Genomic DNA, 12,173 nt, shown 5'->3' with positions numbered 1-12,173 from the left:
ACGCACACACCACACAACCACACACACACACACACACACACACACACACACACACACACACACACACACACACACACACACATCCTGTGCCCTCTCTCTCACACCTTGCAGTCAAAGTGCCTGTTAAAGCAGGAAACCTGTGCAAGAGCACTAGCTTGGGAATCGATTTCCTCCCATTAGTTTAGATTTAAACATGTCAAAGAGCTGCAGATGGTTTTGACTTTTCCCGACTCCTTCTCCAGGCAAAAATTGTATCTACTGTAATGTACAGTGGTTAGCTAGCCACAGAGGGAACCACAAGGCCCTAATTCAATGGTGTGTGTGTGTGTGTGTGTGTGTGTGTGTGTGTGTGTGTGTGTGTGTCTGGAGACAGAACCTGATTCCCTGTGCTCTCTGCTCCCAATAAGAGACTGCTAGCTGCTTGTTTGATCTCTAGCCCCCTCTGTTTCTGCCCTGCCTGCCTCAAATAGTGGATTCAGATGTCAAACGGATGTTATTTTTCTTTCTGACAATCACTAGATGTTTCTCATCTCCAGAGGGCCTTCCAGATCAATGCCCTCCCGTGGCTTTTCTTTTAGCCTGGACCAGCCCTTGGAAATAACACTGACAACCTCTCACAGAGTCTCTTTGACACGTTAAGAAAGTGCTCTGTTATTCTTTGTTGTAAGCAAGCCTTTGATGGATTGCAGTATGTACATGTCCAGTAACAGTGTGCACCAGGAGTCCTTATCTTCATGAACATCTATTGGTCTATCTATACTATGTGATGGGATTGCGATCATACCTCCAAATAGGTGAACACGCAATACCAAAGATAATTCTACTGCTTTTAACAGGATTGTTTCCACTTCATCTCATTTGTCTCATCCCCATTTTAAATTTAGCTTGATGTTTCCGACACTTGGACAGGTTAGAAGCACTTCTCGCATTTTCTAACACTTGCCTGTTTGTTTTACTGTCAGTCTCTTTCCTGTAGATGATAATGGAACTGGGTGATTTGTGCAGGGTTATGAGTTTTGAACCTGCCATTTCAAGCCTTGAAGTGACTCATATTTGACCCTTCCGTCTAAGCGGGAGGTATGGTTGTCTTCTGGCTTCCTGGCCTGTGTGTCTTTACAGTCAAAATCCAATTAACACAACCTGACAGTTTGCTCCTTGAAAAATGATGGTGAGCAGGTTTGACAGAAAAGTAGACAGTGTTTAGAAGAGGAGAGGAGAGAAATAGAGGGTGCTGAGTGACAGCTGGCTAAGGTAGTAAGTGAGTAATTGATTGGTTTCCCAATGTGCTACAGTTCTCTGCTGAGTTTAACTTTCATAGTTCTGCTTAGTTGTCTCTCTGTGTGCCTGTGTGAAAAAAATAGAAATGGCCTGGAATAAATGAACAGTGAATTAAAAGGCTGAGAGGACATCTTGATTTCAGTTGACTTTATTCTCAGTGTGCAGTGGGATTCCTGAGTGGAACTCACACCATTTGTATCAACACAACTGTATTAATACATGTGATCACAGTATGTAGGTGACAGACACTTCCTCTACTAAAGGTGAAAGTGGAGTGACACATTGGGTCAATGGGGAAGCCAAAAGATGCACTCCACCAGATGGTAGCATTTAATTTGACTGTATTGATGTTTATTTTGGGACTGCTCCTCAGCGGCTGATGTAACTCTAACAACACCCCTTTCCAAGATGTTCTGTTCTCTGAGCAGACACTGAGCAGAGCTGTACAAGCTTTTGAAGTTTAAGGAAATATGAAAGAAAGTGGGAAGCATGAGACCTTAGTGAAGGTGCGGGAGAGAGACACATAGACAGTGAGAGAGTGCTCTGAGAAAAAGGAGCAGTCTCCAGTGTCTTTGTCAATCCTCAGCAGTTGTGTTATGCATATTATTGGATCAGCTTTTCCATTACCAGCGTAAAAGGTAGCTTTAGATTTGTCTCCCTCTGAACTCTGGATTAAATGTAAATGATGACTGACGGGAGAGAAGGGTAGCCTGGATTAAGGAAGTACAGAAGGTGATGTCATATGCACATATTTTGCATCCCTCTCTTCTGTTCTCTCTCTCTCTCTTACTCCCACAGGCGCGTGAACATACAAATAAGTTAGTCATTGTGCAGCCAGCTCATGCTTAAGCAAGCGTGTATAACTGCCAGGTGATCATGAGGGATTTGAAAAGGCACGGGCATCTGTATAGATCCAGCATGTCTCCTGATGAGTTGGCCCGCAGTGCATTCTGTAGCTCATGTTTCCTTCAGTCTCACCACAAAGGCTCCGTCTTCTCACAGTAGGCAGCAAGGGGCTTTCACTGGGGAAAGTACACTGCCTTGACGTCCTCTCCTTGCCAGCTCTGGCTTTCACTGGGCATTTGGTATTGTGTGTGAGACCTTGGATTTATCCAATTAGACAAAAATGTCTTTGTTTTCTCAGTTTTAAGGCAAAATGAATTTTTAAGGCAGAACAATTGCTTTAGAATAAATTGACTTTGACCTTGTGGTTCCACATATTATATTTTTTGTAAACATTAAAAGATCATCCAGTTATGGAGCTGCCAACCTGATATGTTGTCCCAAAACGCCCAGGTGAGGGCACCTCGGCTCAGTTGTAATGTTTTAACCACCTGGCCATTTTATGTTTGTGTGGAGATGTGGGAACAAACTTGGAAACTGCACAACCAACTGAAATGTGTCATTTGGTTGTTGTCACTATGATAAAGTTGATTCTCTAGACTGACACCACCCTGTGACAAGACAAGGCATCACAGTGGCTAATATATAACTGACAGCGAGTGTTACTGTTGTTAAACAGTAAGCTAACATCCACTTGATCACTGTCACTATGGTCACTACGGTCTTTGGTTGGGCTCTGGAGTTAGAGTAACATAGAAGATGCCAGTTGAGATACCGAGATAAGGTTTCTTTTAAGACAGCATCAAAGTCATTAGGATTCATCCTCTGGAAATCATGAATATCTGTAAAATTTCATGGCAATCACTCTAATATTTGTTGAGATATGTCAGTCTGGACCAAAGTGGTGGAAAGACTTACATTGCTAAAACCACCACAACGATGCACTGGACAGGGGTCATTTCCACTAGAAAAACCCCCACCTAAATGTGTAATTTGCCTACATCTATCTTTCTTGTGTATGTTTATGTATGCGTATGTTTAAATTTGGTCTAAATGTTTTATACTCAACAATAGCCTATTGCAGTTTCACCTGTGATACTAAGATTTGTTGATGAAAGTGAAATGTTAATGGCTGAATAAAATTCTGTAAAAAGTTTTGACAAGTAAAAACAGGTACTCCACTATTTTTGTAAACAGTAAAAAAAAATCAGATTATTAGATTTTATAATTGCTTAATATTGTATTTTATAATGACCATCACGTTTTGTCAGTCATTTTTGTAAACAACAAATGGCATACTTCTTATATTTTATGAATAACCTCATCTGCGATATGAATTAATTATAATTATTATCAGCCATATTGTATCTGAAATTATTTGTGAGAATTCTTGTGTAAAACCTTTTGTCACGCAAAGAAAAACAACTTAAGCTACAATTTTTATATTGTTTGATATTAAACAATAATAACAGGAATAAATCAAATGAAATCTTAAAAATTTCTGTGTAAAATGATTGCACTGACATAGCTAAGATTTTGAGCAGAGTTATTGAAAAGTATTGAAGTCGCAGTTTCCCCTCTTGGTACACTACCATGTACTAACAGGGCAGTCATTTGGATAGCAAAAAGCCAAAATCCTCTGAAATGAACTTTCACTCCCAGTGAATTAAAGTGCAGCTGAGAGGCATCAGGCTGTACTTATCCCTAATGAAAGGCAATGTATGTGGCCGCCAACTTCACAGGGACTCTACAGAGAGTTTCAATTGGTCTGGCTGTTAAACCTGTTATCCCAGATAATATCGGTGCCTGCAAAAAATAAAAAATTAAAAAAATTAAAAAAAGCCAGAAGGAGGTGGCAGTAGGGAATGGATGTTAGAAGTGCCACCTGCATCGATCTCCCAAAAACCTAACCTCACTCTCAGACACATGAACACACTTGCACGCACACACTTTTGCTCACACCATATAATATTGCTTATGCAGGGCCACCTGACGGCTACAGCATATGGAGGCAGGCCAAGGCCGGGGCCCACCAACCAACCAACAAACCAGCAGCAGCCTAGTGTGACTCGTCGCATTGCAGGTCATAATTCAGCCCCATGCCAGCTTTTATGTGGCGTTTTTAGCAGCCCCTGTTCCTCGCTCAGCTATTTCTGAGGGGATAATTTCTTTAAGCATGTGGTATTACAGGTGCATGTTATATAGCCACAGAAAGCGGACTTGCCTTACAAGTGTTTCTGAATAGAAAAGAATGTTGGCTCTCCCTTGATATCTAATTATTGATCTAACTCTATTAGCATTGTCAATGGCTAGTTCAGTTTTTAGCACTACCTGTAGGATTTTTTTTTATGTGAAGTTGAGAAGTCCATTACTATGTCTGGACCAGTAGTCTAGACTTTAGATTAGCTCATGTTGTGATTTATGAAGGCTGCTTGAGGCATCTGAGGCATGAGGCTTCTGGTGTGATTGTAATGCCTCATTACTCCTGTTCATAGTTAGTCATAGCAAGCTGCTCCTGGTCTATGTCTCCAAGCACAGCCAAGAACAGGAGGACAAATGCTTTCTGTGTCCTTCAGTAGTGAGCCATAGAGATCCAAGTCAAATTTAGCAAATGTACATGAACAGCACTCACTGGTGAGAACATTGACTGCGGCTGTTACATTTGTCTACTAGCCATTTTGGCAGGCAATATCATTAACAAGTTGAATTGGAATAATCATTTTGGCTGATGAAAACTGATTTGGGAGTGGCTGTTGGATGGAAAAGTCCATTTCTGTGCACTGAGTATGCATTTATTTGACTTACGACAGAGATCTTGAGAATGATGTCACACACACACAGCTTCTGCGTCAACCGTTGTGCCCCTCAACCAAACTTTGATTAGTGTTGATTTTATAATGGAGTAATCGCTTGTATTACTCATCAAGGTCTTAAGTGAGAGGTCTGTGTAGGCTGGGTTAACGTTACTGTGCTCTGTGATGGTGAAGGATAATTGAATGACCTTAAATCAACGTGTGGTTGCTGTGGTCATGTTCAGCTTTGAGTTGTGGTTCGGAGGCCATAAGAGCAGCAGGGAATTCATTTAGTTGAACAACGCAGGGCAAGAACTAGGCCCTTCTCTGTTCTTGAAGAAACATGGGAATGTTTTCAGAAAGAACAAGTTTTCACATGATGAAGCTGAAGGGATGTTAAGCATACACTGCAACAAGTAGGCTTTATGTATTAACAGGTGTGTATTAAAAGCCTGGAATGGCATATGATGTAATATTGTTCCACTTTTCACTCTGAAGCACAGGAGTGCAAGGGATTGTGAGCTGCAAGGTAAAACATCATATTTCGTGTGGCACAGTCTATAAAGTATTTTTGCCAACTTTGTGGTAAGGATTTTTTTCCTCCTCTACATCTGGTGTCAGACAGTTTTATTTGGTTTCATGGCTGACAGAGATCAATGGACGTATTGAGGAGCCTCGTCTTAAGGAAATGGCATCAGCGAGTGTGAGGCTTGTGCTCTCAGTGATTGACGTCTCAGTTCTGATGGAAGCTTCCATTCCTTTGTGTCAAACGCTCAGTGCTACAGACAAGTCACTTTGCTTTAGAAGCTGCGTACTTTCCCTTATGATTACAAGTGTCATTTGGTAGCTTAAATCAACATGGGTTTTAACTTGGCCCTAAAGTGTATATTATAGGCTATAATGTTGTCAAGAGGCAATAGTGTTGCTATCCAAGAATATCTATTGAATTTTAACTATGCCATGAGATGTATATGGATGTATAGGCCAGAGCCAAGATAGTGAATTCAGGAGCAGCTGTAGATGTTCAGTCGACTGAAAGACTCTATTAATGCCTGAATTAGTCATCTGAGGAACTGAAGCTTGAGGGAGGGAAAACAGTGGGAAATAGGGAAGGGTAGATGGATTATCAGCTCTGAGTGGATTATCATCTACTGTGGTGTGCATTCCACTGTCCTCTCCTCCCCACCAGGCCTCAGTGCTGCTCCGCCGCTTCCCAGATTCAAGCCCATCCAATTTTCACTGCTTAAGGAAAAAATCTGCAATTGGTCAATAAGGAACAAGGCGGTACAGGAAAAAATAATCACAGCTTTTTTAACCAGGCTCAGGGAAAATCATTAATTCTTATTTTCAGTGACCATCTGCGTGAAGGTCAAAGGCCTTGGGAGACTAATATTGAGGACAACTACTTTGGATCAAAATAATGGACAGCCGGTGCTTCCGTTGACTGCTGCATTTGTTGTTTTGACAACGGGTCGTACAAAAGTCAGCAGCAGAATCTGAAAGTATATGTGATATTAGGTCTGTACTCTCTGGACAGAGGTCTCCTATCTCTGTGTGTCCTTATAAGGAGCCGCATGTCCTCCACAGCTGGACATGTTGGACAGAGGGAGGAAGCTACATGCACACACAGACACACCATTATACATACACATACACAGGCCTCTTGATGTGTTTTCCTTTAACGCCTGATGAACCACGTCATTGCCATTTTCTCGCCTTGCGGTCTGCAGCTGTCTGCACAACTTGATTAAAACATTTCTTTTAGTAATCCCTGTGTAATGAAGCCCTCTCCTGAGAATGAATCTCAGCGTGTGTGTTTGTAATCGTATGTGTGTGTGTGTGTGTGTGTGTGTGTGTGTGTGTGAGAGAGAGAGAGAGAGAGAGAGAGGGAGGAGTGTGGAGTGTTTCTTTCTATGAAGAGTTTGGGCTGTTCAGGACTGATGATTGAGAAATGCACACATGGAACACCTTTGACCCTGGGGAACCACAAAACTCTGAGCTGTGGCCACAAATACAGTCCCTGCCTCCTCCTAACTCATACCCAGATCCAACACAGACACTTAAAGAGTTTGGTGAGGTTAGAGAATGGATGTCAAGATTGATTGTGGTTGAGAGATACAATGAAAATGTAATCATGTAATTGCACCAGCAGAATCACAGTGAAACATCCTCACTTGACTAAATTACATTACATAAAGAAAAACACAGTGATGAATATACAGTGGGAAGTTTATACAGTACCTGAAGGTAAAAATATTAACACAGTAATAGGAGTCCTATGGTGTGATGTGAGCCTAATTAGAATATATTGCATCTATAAAAGATGGCTGCCAGTTAATGTGATGCTTTTACAGAAAATACTGTTGCTTGTTAATGGTCGTGCGTAATCTCACTGTGTGCTGAAAAGTCAGCTTTAATATAACTTGAACCAAATTTGGAAAATTCTCATTGTTGATCACTTTATCTTCTTTACCTGCTCAAGTGGCATTTTCAAAGCTGGATTCAAAAGACTCTTGAGACGAGTAATAATTATGGCCAAGAGTCATTTACGGCTGCTGCTGAAAACAGCATTTGCTAAATTTCCTGTCAGAGACTCAGCTGCAGCTCTAGTTACATTTCCCATCAAGCCATTGACATAGTCCATTTGCAGTCAATGAAACAAATGACATGAAAGAACATTATGTGAAATTGAAAAGAAAGACAAACAGTGTAATAAATGAGTTAGAGGTGCCATGTTATTATTTTTTTTTAATTATTTTTTTCTTCTTCATTATTTTTCTTATGTTTTTTTCCCTTGACTTGACACATGCTTGCTTGGCTTTTCTATGGCAGTATTTTTTTTTCTTATTTTTCAAATGCCAGCCGTTTAACCAAATTGACATCCAGGTGCGAAAAGTTTCCCACCCCCCAAGTTGACCACTTAGGTGTTGTTGTTCTGTGTGAAGTGCTTGAATGATTTATAATGTTCATTTGGAGACTTTGCGAGACACTGTAGTGAGTCTTTTGTAGTAAGATAAAAGAGGGGACTTGAGAGCAGCCCATAACTCACTCTGGTTATTTTCAAGAGGGGTCAGTGACCTTGGCTTGGCAAGATGGGGAATTCTGCAATACTTCAAATCAATCTGCACCACAAAGAGAGAAAGGAAGAAAAAAGACGTTAAAAGCTGTCAGTCTTGCCTTCCCTCCATTTTCAGTCTGATTCCCTCCAACAAAGCTCTTGAAATTGGAAAACAAGAGCAGTAGGGGATTTGGTTAACATGTTTGAGTTGGGGAATGTTTGTATTGATAATTAAGGTAGGGTGTGACAGTGAATGATTTGTAGAAACTTCAGATAACTTATCTCTGATCCCAAGACGGTGGCTATCTGTTGTATCTATCAGACAAATATGTCAGCCCATAATGGATTACATTAGCGTTGCTGTGGACACAGATAAGTTTAAGTCAAGAGAAAGTAGCACATTGTTCGGCCAGTCAAAATTGATTGACTATCTTGTTGACTTTTTGTTTCTTTTAGTTTCTTGGATCTAGTCTATGTTATCTCCGAGTACTTCCACTAAGTTTTAACTTTAAACAGTTTATTGGTGTCATGTTCCAGTTCATTTGGAATTTCCCATTAAGCTCCCATTACAGACAAATTCCACCTGTGTCAGAGAATGTGTGTTTGTGTGAGTGTGCCTCCCTCTCTCTCTGCGGTCCATTGACAGTCCAGACACCTTGCTCCACATCTCTTGCCGACCTCCCAGCCCCCATAGCTGTCTGTGTCACTGTATTTTGGAAAGAGTGAGGAAACTGATTTTCGGTACTGTACAGGATATGAGTAATAACAAAAATGAACCTTCTGGAAACTGTGCACAGGTTCCAAGCTTGTATTCTGGGACACTGTGTAAACCATTAGGGCCAGCTGCTCTTGGCGATATTCCTTCAATCACGGCAAGATGTGGATCTTTAAAAAAAAAAAGAAAAAAAGAATTTGCTGACCACATTTGGCCCTGCAATTTAGGCTTTCTAGTTTGCTTCATGCTTGCTCTCTCAGTAGTGTCCTCTGTCAGAACATCTGCACTAATGCCATCATATCCAGATTTCAACACATTACTGCCCATCTACATGTACGCAACACACACACTCACCTAATTGTGTATACACACAGACACATACCCCAACCAGCCGTCTTTAATTAGGCTACATTTATTTTTGTCTGTAAAAGTACAAAGCAACAACCTACCAGTTCTGCTATTCCTGAGTTTGTACTGGAGCTTTTCCAAATGGCTTTTTTAATGAGACTCCCCATGTTAGGTATTATTTTACCTGGAGAATAACATATGACCTGCAAGTTTGCGGTCTCTATCCTTCTCTTGCCTATGCTTGCTGTTTTCCCTTCATTTATGTTCGTGTTCTCTTCAGGGTTTGATTCTGTTTCTCTTTATACCTCTTCCCTTTTTGCTCAGCTTACAGAACAAGCATTCTGTCACTGTTGCAGATGCTTGCACGCACGCACGCACGCACGCACGCACGCACGCACGCACAAACCTCTCTGACTTTCGTATTGGCAGCTAGTTTTATAATTGTTGCATTTAGAGGTTGTTAGAGCAGCAGGCCCCTTGTCAGCTGTGGCCTCATTAATGCCGCCGATCGTGCTCTGGCTAACCAACCTGCTGTTACTGGTTTGTATGCATGCATGTACAGGTGTGTATACACGTGTGCTTCTGTGACAGCATTTGTGCTGGCATCTAAGTATATGTGCATATTGGCAAAGAGTAATCTATTTGTGTCTGTACAGGTATGTGCATTTTTGTGCTTGTGTGTGGCCTCTGTAAACCAGCAATCACAGCCTGTTAGCTAGAGCCCCAGCTGTATTTGTCTAAATATAGTTGTGACCACAGTCAGACCAGACCAGGAAGCTGATTAGCCTGAGAACCAATGGTCCGAATGGATCTCAGTTATTATACTGTGAAAAAGGTTTGTTACAGACACGGGTTACCTAGAGGCTGATTAAATGAGAGGTTAGGCTTAGCTAGTGATACCTTATGCTCGTAATGGCATAATGGGTCACCAGATGGCTCTCAGCCTTGTTTGGAACGAACAAAAAATGTTTTGTGAGGGTCCTCTGTTAAGTCAACTTCCTTTTCAATTTCACTCATTCATTTTAATGACTAAAAATAATTTGCTGTCCCTGCTTTATGTCCACATTTGAGCATGTACACAGAGGAAACAGTCAAGGCAAAGAGCACCACAGCTGGTACAGTGCTCATGACTCTGACTCACGCCCCCTGCACAACACCATGCCCTGTTGGGCCTGATTTTGACAGGGACACTGGACAGAAAGACCTTGTGCCAGCCAGTCAGCCAGTTACCCAGCCAAGCAGTCAGCAAGTCCGCCAACTGGCCTGTTCTAGCCCTGGTCCAGTTCTTTGTCACTCAGTCACGGCACCGACGGAGGACAGGTCGGGAAATGAGGCCTAATGTTGTTGAAATACACCAGAGGAAAGCATATTTCATTGGCTGAAATTGAAACACCTAATTTTTCATAGCTCCTGACTAATTTTGATTTCCTTTTAACATATTCCTGGTGGCCTCTGTGTTTTAATAAAAAAGTTATTGACTTAAAGGACTACTGTGAGGTCAGAGACAGCCTATTCAATGTGCACTGAAGTTCAAGCCAAGGACCTGATTTCTTAAATTATGAGTCAGGATCCAAAATGGGTTTTGGTGGTGGGTCTCCACATTATAAGCGTAGAAGTATGCTTTAATGACTTTTGCTCCCCAGGCTACAGAGTCCATTTCTAGTATGGATACTGTACTAAACCAGTAGATTGCATTTTGTTAGTTGCCCATATGTATGTTGTAGTGTAGTCATTTCTTACTGCTATTAATGACGCAGGTATTATTAGTTCTTCCATTTCTACCTCTTTGAGACTTTTGTTTCCTTCAAAGCCTGTGGTAACAGTGAAAGAACTGCCTGCCAGAAAGCTGTTTACCATGTTGCAGCAAGAAACACTGTCTGTGCCAGCTACTTAATGAAATCCGATGAGTGTCTGGCTGTCCTCACATCCAGCATTCCCAAAACACCCTAATGAGAGTTTCTGCTTCTCATTTAGCTCCAAGATCCAAGTTGCTGTTTGCAAAGAATTGGGCATAATATAATAAAAACAGGTGCATAATTAAAGTTTTAGACGACCACATGCACATGACAGCTCCCCTGAAACGCTATAAACACTGGAATAAGCCAACAAACTTTCATCCCTTGCCAGTCCTCTCATTGAAGTGGCTTTGCAGGCACATTTGCTCTGCATGTGGGGACATTGTTGTTGCTGGGTCCCCTTCACTTTCTTTTGTTCAGCAGCAGTCTGCTACGTGTACACACACACAGACGTGCACACATTTGAACACTCATGAAAATCAGTTTGATTGATGTCTTGCTGTATAGCATGCAACAGTAGTGATTTCTAATAGTAGAGGAGCATGACATTGCTTGGTTCACCATGGTGCCAAATGCACCATATGTTTCTAGGGAATTCAAAATGTATATGTGCGCTGTCAAGGTAAACTCATTGACCCTGTCACGTTTGGAGTTTCTCTCTCTTACTGCCTTTGTTTTTCCTATACTTTAACATCTCTCTTTATCAAACTCTATCTCTCTTTCTGTCTCATAGTAGTCCCCCTCTGAGACAGCAGGCAGTTAAGAACTCTGGGCCTGCCTGTGTGCAGCTAACAGCTCATGTCACCCTGCAGAACCACCCAGGAGCAGAAGAAAGGGAAAGATAAAGAGACACGGAGAGAAAGAGAGGGAGGGAAGCAGAGGAGTTAAACGATTGCAGAGCTGCCGAGCGGAGGGAGAGACCCCGTGACATATCCCACACTCTGAACTGGGACCAGACCAAAATGGATGTGTGATTAAATGAACTGTGATGCTCGTTCCTGACACACCGCAGCCATCCCTGGAATTAGTCACGGTTCTATTTTCACCGAAAGCACTGCACAAAGAGCAGCGCCGCTTTGCCTCCATTACAATGTGTAGTCAAGCGAGCACATGTGCACGCACACACACCCTCAAAAAGTAGATGTGTATCTAGGCTGGGGGCACTGCCAGTCCTCAAAAACCCAGCTGAAGAACCTCTCAGAGCAGAAGAGAGGAAAACAGGAGTGGAACCAAACAGGCTTGTTTTGCAGTGTTTAGTTCAGGCTCCCTGGGTGTTTTTCCAGTGAACAGAGGTTCCTGGGGACGCAGAGGGAGGGAAGGACAGGGGAAGAGAGAGAGAGAGA

The 12,173-nt window shown here is 42.0% G+C and overlaps 1 protein-coding gene across 3 annotated transcripts in view; it reads left to right on the top strand.

Annotated features, from left to right (window-relative positions):
- LOC126391718 (intermembrane lipid transfer protein VPS13B-like) overlaps window positions 1-12,173 on the top strand; it is a 347,897-nt gene that overhangs the window by 63,019 nt on the left and 272,705 nt on the right. The gene's annotated exons all lie outside the window — the stretch shown is intronic.

The sequence above is a fragment of the Epinephelus moara genome, chromosome 6, assembly GCF_006386435.1.
Source record: "Epinephelus moara isolate mb chromosome 6, YSFRI_EMoa_1.0, whole genome shotgun sequence".
Lineage (NCBI taxonomy): Eukaryota > Metazoa > Chordata > Actinopteri > Perciformes > Serranidae > Epinephelus > Epinephelus moara.
The sequence above is the reverse complement of the archived record's forward strand: the minus strand, read 5'-3'. Positions and strand labels throughout refer to the sequence as shown.